Source organism: Carlito syrichta, unplaced genomic scaffold (genome assembly GCF_000164805.1).
Source record: "Carlito syrichta isolate Samal-C Ts95f unplaced genomic scaffold, Tarsius_syrichta-2.0.1 Scaffold64587, whole genome shotgun sequence".
Taxonomy (NCBI): Eukaryota; Metazoa; Chordata; class Mammalia; order Primates; family Tarsiidae; genus Carlito; species Carlito syrichta.
Genome location: NW_007008683.1, coordinates 105,598 through 111,691, shown reverse-complemented (window position 1 = coordinate 111,691; position 6,094 = coordinate 105,598). Strand labels below are relative to the sequence as shown.

Below are 6,094 nucleotides of genomic sequence, written 5' to 3'. Positions count from 1 at the left end.
GTGCGCTACCACGCCCAGCTAATTTTTTGGTTTATTGTAGAGATGAGGTCTCGCCAAGTTGCCCAGGCAGGTCTTGAACCCACGGGCTCAGGCAATCCACTCACCTCAGCCTTCCAAAGTGCGGGATTACAGGTTGAGCCACTGAGCCCGGATCTTTTGCCCACTTTTTAATGGGGCTGTTTGCTTTTTTCCTTTCAGTGCACTTGAGTTCCTTGTAGATCTTAGATGTTAGGCCTTTGTCAGATATACAGTTGGGGAATATATTTTCCCATTCTGTGGGCTGTCTCCCTGCTCTCTTGACAGTTTCTTTTGCTTTGCAGAAGCTCGTCAGTTTGATGAGGTCCCACTTGTCTACCTTATTTCTTATGGTATGGGCATTTAGGGTTCTGATCAGAATTGGTTGCCAGTTCCAATTTCCATAAGGGCATCTCAAGCATTTTCTAAGATTCTTATGGGTTGAAGTTTTACGTTTAGGTCTTTGATCTATTTAGAGTTAATTTTTGTGTATGGTGATAGGTAGGGGTCCTTTTTCAATCTTCTGTATGTAATCAGTCAGTTTTCCCAGTACCATTTACTGAATAGGTTCTCCTCTCCCCAGTGGTTTTTGTTGGAAACTTTGTCAAAGATGAGTTGTTTGAGAAATTGAGACTTTGCTTCCAGAATTTCTATCTGTTCCATTGGCCTATAAGCCTGTTCTTGTACTAATCCCAGGCTTTTTAAAATTACTGTAGCCTTATAGTAAAGTTAGAAGTCTGGAAGTGTGCTATCTCCTGCTTTGTTTCTTTTGCTGTCGGGAGCCAGCCTCAGAGGCCTTCACGTTGACAGGGTCTGGAAGGCCAAAGACCCCAGGTTGCAGGGCAACTCTGGGCAGCTATTGGCCATGCTTCTTCTACCTCCACTCTCGATCTGGCCACTGGAAACTGGGGAGTTGGAAGATGTAAAGAGTTCTATATGGGAAAAATAGTTTTTAACAAATAGTAGTGTTTAGTAAAAGAAGTATTTGCTTTGTTAGAAGTATACTCTTCCATTAAAGCACCCTTGGCTTTACTTTCCTTTGTTAAGGAGGTTTGTAATTCTGGTTAGGGATTGTGACCAAGGTGACTTGAGCCCTGGAGGCCTTTTGTTTTGTAAACGTTGAAGCTCATTCTCCCTGGCAGAGGATAATTGATGCAGATTGTAAACACCAGGTGTGACATTATGGAAAGCTAGTCAGGTCAACTTGTGGTTAAAAATCCTTGAGAATTTTGTTTTACCCTGGCTAGTTGCAAATTGCTGTGTGAAGGTCACAGGTGTGACTTGCTAATCTATGTGACAAATATAGTGCTTAGAACGTGGTAGTGATTTATAATGTAATAGTTATAGGAATAAGTAAGTTTTGTATGGACATTAAGAAATGGTAATCATTAAAAAATGTAAGAAGTTTATAAAATTTATAGTTAATGTTTAGGATGATAATGTTTTAAGATCAAAGCAGGATGAACAAAAATACATTGCCTGTCTGGTCCATTAAATTGAAACTGATTGTCTTGAAAATGAAAAGCATGTTTTCATCTCAAGCCAAAATCTAGGGTATAAAAGGAGTTGAAAAAGACAATAAGTTGGCATTTGTCCTGATTGCAGCAGAGTCAGTGTCCAGGTTTTCTCTCCTGTGCTGATGCTGTCCCTCCTTCAGGAAACCCTAACCTCCTGGAGCTGGACTCCAGCATTTTGCTAAAGATTGTTTTGGCTATTCATGGTCGTTTGTGTTTCCATATGAATTTCTGTATTGCCTTTTCCAGGTCTGAGAAGAATGATGTTGGTAATTTAATGGATATTGCATTGAATCTATAGATTGCCTTTGGTAGGATGAACATTTTAACAATGTTGATTCTTTCCATCCATGAGTATGGAATATTTTTCCATTTGTTTGTGTCTTCTTGAATTTCTTTGAGTAGTGTTTTGTAGTTTCCATTGTAAAGGTCTTTCACTTCTCTGGTTAAGAAGGTGACAAGGTATTTCATTTTTGTGTAGCTAATGTGAATGAGATTGTGCTTTTAATTTGGATCTCTGCCTGCTTGTTGTTGGTGTATAGGAATGTAACAGTCTTTTGCATATTTATTTTGTATCCTGAGACTTTGCCAAAGTCCTTTATCAGTCCAAGCAGGTTTTTGACATATTCTCTTGGATTTTCAAGGTATAGGATCATATCATCAGCAAAGAGAGATAACTTGACTTTCTCTTTTACTCTTTGGATACCCCTGATTTTCTTCTCTTGTCAGAGTACCCTAGCTAGGACTTCCAACACAGTGTTGAACAAGAGGGGTGAGAGTGGGCAGCCTTGTCTTGTTCCAGTTTTCAGGGGAAATGTTTCCAGTTTCTGTCCATTTAGCAATATGTTAGCTGTGGGTTTATCACAGATGGCACTTACTATTTTGAGATATGTTCCTTCTAGGTGTTTGAGAGTTTTTATCAAGAAAGGATGCTGTATTTTATGAAAAGCTTTTCTGGCTGTTTGGTGACTCATCGCCATTCCCGGAGCAGTTCGGCCTCGGCCCAGGGGCGACTGTCAGCCTCTGTGTCAGAGACACTCATCCCGACGCCAAGATAGTCATCCCCCTGCTTCGCAGTGGGAGAGCACATCTGGCCGGCAGCAGGGCCTCACGCACCCTCCCTCATCTCCCCTTCCCCCGCTGCCTCTGCCCTGCCAAGCCTAGCCCAGACTACCGAACTCCAGCCTCCACTGCTGCTGTTTTGGCCCCCACCGCCGCCAGACTTCGCAGCCCTGCCCGCCACTTCCCCTTCCACTTTGAGAAGCCGAGGAAGGAAACAAGGAAAGATGTCACCATGAAGGCCAAGAACCACTGTTGCCGCCGACCCCTGCCAGCCCAGAACACCATGAGCCTGGGTCCCCGCCACGCCAATGCTTGTTGATGCTGCAGAGCTCCCCCAGCGCCGCCACCACTGCCTCTGACATGGACAAGAGCAGCAGCTCCAACAGCTCCTCTGCCTCTTTGGGCTGCAGCAAAGGGCCCCCATCGACCCGCTCTGCCTTGGTGGGGTCTGCCGGCAATTCTAAACCCAAGAGCAATGGAAAGAACTTGAGTGAATCTGTGAGTTATAATCGCAAACATGAACCTTCCTACCCCCAAAATGAAAGTTTTAGCAACAGTCACATTGCTCCAGTTCACAGAAAAGCAAAACTTTTAACAAGATGCCTCTTCGAAGGGGCAGGGGCAGTGGCAGCAGCAAACTCTTTAGCTCTTCTTTTAATGGTGGAAGACGAGATGAAGTAGCAGAGGCTCAGCAGGTAGAGTTTAGCCCTGCCCAGTTGTCTGGTCCTAAGAAGATCAATCTGAACCACTTGTTGAATTTCACTTTTGAACCCCGTGGCCAGGCGGGTCATTTTGAAGACAGTGGACATGGCAGCTGGGGGAAAAGGAACAAGTGGGGACACAAGCCTTTTGACAAGGAACTCTTTACAGGCCAACTGCCAATTTGTGGTGTCTGAAGACCAAGACTGCACAGCTCATTTTGCTGATCCTGATACATTAGTCAACTGGGACTTTGTGGAACAAGTGTGCATTTGTAGCCATGAAGTACCATCTTGCCCAATATGCCTCTATCCACCTACTGCAGCCAAGATAACCCGTTTTGGACACATCTGTTGGGCGTGCATCCTACACTATCTTTCACTGAGTGAGAAGACCTGGAGTAAATGTCCCATCTGTTATAGTTCTGTGCATAAGAAGGATCTCAAGAGTGTGGTTGCCACAGAGTCATGTCAGTATGTTGTTGGTGATACCATTACGATGCAGCTGATGAAGAGGGAGAAAGGAGTGTTAGTGGCCTTGCCCAAATCCAAATGGATGAATATAGATCATCCTATTCATTTGGGAGATGAGCAGCACAGCCAGTACTCCAAGTTGCTGCTGCCCTCTAAGGAGCATGTTCTGCTCCGGGTAGTTCTGGAAGAGAAAGTAGCCCTACAGCAGCAACTGGCAGAAGAGAAGCATACTCCCGAGTCCTGCTTTATTGAGGCAGCTATCCAAGAGCTCAAGACTTGGGAAGAGGCTCTGTCAGGAATGACTGAAAGCAGAGGGGAGGTCACTGGTGTCATAGGTACTCTGGAACAACTGATGCTGGTGGCTCCCTTGGTGAAGGAGTCTGTTTTTCAACCAGGAAGGGTGTGCAAGAGTATCTGTCTGCTTTTGATGAAGGAACCACGGAAGTTTGTTCTGTAGATTCTCCTTGTCCTCTTGCCCTCCCTCTGGTGGAAGAAGAGGAAGCAGTATTTGAACCAGAGCCTGAAGGATTGTCAGAGGCCTATGATGACTCGGAGTTAGCAGTTGACAATCTTGGGAGGGGAACATTTGTATTGAGTCCAGCCAGTAGGAACCCATCACCAAGCCAGGTTTCACACACCAGAGCAGCTCTTCTTGTTACTACCTTTACCAAGCGGAGGATGGGCAGCACATGTTCCTGCACTCTGTGAATGTGTGCTGCCTTGTGCGGGAGTATGGCAGCCTGGAGCAGAGCCCTGAGAAGATCTCAGCAACTGTGGTGGAGATCACCGGGTACTCTATGTCTGAGGATGTTCGACAGCGTCATAGATATCTCTCTCACTTGCCACTCTCCTGTGAGTTCAGCATCTGTGAACTGGCTCTGCAGCCTCCTGTGGTCTCTAAGGGAATCCTAGAGATATTCTCAGATGACACTGAGAAAAGGAAGTGCCAGCGCCAAAAGGAGGCTCGGGAGGAACCCTGCCGAGAGCACAGGATTGAGATGGAGGAGAACAAGAAGCAGGGCAAGTACCCAGAAGTCCACATTCCCCTAGAGAATCTATAGCAGTTTCCTGCCTTCAATTCCTATACCTGCTCCTCTGGTTCTGCTTTGGGTCCTACCAGCACCGAGGGTGATGGAGCCTTCTCCCTTTCTCCTCTTAGCAGAAGTCCACGTTTCCATGCATACTTTCTGCTGACCCCTCTGTCACCCACTGCCGTTCAGGGCAGTCCCTCATTCTGCGTTGGGAGTCTGGAAGAAGACTCTCCCTTCCCTTCTTTTGCCCAGATGCTGAGGGTTGGAAAAGCAAAAGCAGATGTGTGGCCCTAAACTGCTCCAAAGAAAGATGAGAACAGCTTAGTTCCTCCTGCCCCTGTGGACAGCAATGGGAGAGTGATAACTCAGACCGTGTTCCTGTGCCCAGTTTCCAAAATTCCTTCAGCCAAGCTATTGAAGCAGCCTTCTTGAAACTGGATAAACCAGCTACTTCATATTCCCTCTCTGAAGAGAAAGGAGGAAAGAAAAGAAAAAAAAAAACAGAAACAGAAGCTCCTGTTCAGCACCTCAGTTGTCCATACCAAGTGACGCTACTGGCCCAGGATGCCTTCTTCAACTGTTTTTTTTTTCCTTCTGTGCTTTTGTTTGGCTACTGTAATTTTTAAGTATTTGAGTTTGAACAGATTTGCTCTGGGGGGAGGGAGTTTCCACAGTGTGAGGGGGAACCAAGAAAATTTTAAATACAATGTATTTTCCAACTTCCCATCTTTACACCAAAATAAAGTATTGACACAAGAGGTCTCTTCCTGCCAAGGTTTTTGGTTTATTTCTAGTTTAGTCTTTTTGACCCCTTGTTGTATAAACTTTTCTCAACCCAAAGTAAGTTTGAGTCCCTTCAATATCCCTTGGAGCAGCCCAGACCAGAGTGGTACAGCACCACTTTTGCTGTAGTAGCATGCATTGGGGCTTTTTGGTTCCAGCATATTTCTTAGTTTATCTTTTTAAAATAGTTGAATCTTTCCTACCTGTTCAGTTCTCCTTGTGAAAGAAACAGAGGAATGGTAATAAAATGGATTTAGGACAACCCCCCCCCCCAAAAAAAAAGAAAAAAAAAGAAAAACTTTTCTGCATCAAATGATATAATCATGTGGTTCTTGTTTTTACATCTGTTGATGTATTTGATTACATTTATGGTCTTTCGAATGTTGAACCAGCCCTGCATCATGGGGATGAATCCTACCTGGTCATGGAGGATGATTTTTGAGATGTGTTTTTGGATCTGATTTGCTAGAATCTTGTTGAAGATTTTTGCATCTATGTTCATAAGGGATATTGGCCT

The 6,094-nt window shown here is 44.8% G+C and overlaps 1 pseudogene across 1 annotated transcript; it reads left to right on the top strand.

The window, feature by feature from the left end:
• Window positions 1-2,891: 2,891 nt before the first annotated feature.
• Window positions 2,892-5,343, top strand: LOC103252658 (annotated as a pseudogene). The gene has a single exon (XR_002481495.1). The product of XR_002481495.1 is annotated as an RING finger protein 10 pseudogene (transcript).
• Window positions 5,344-6,094: the final 751 nt, after the last annotated feature.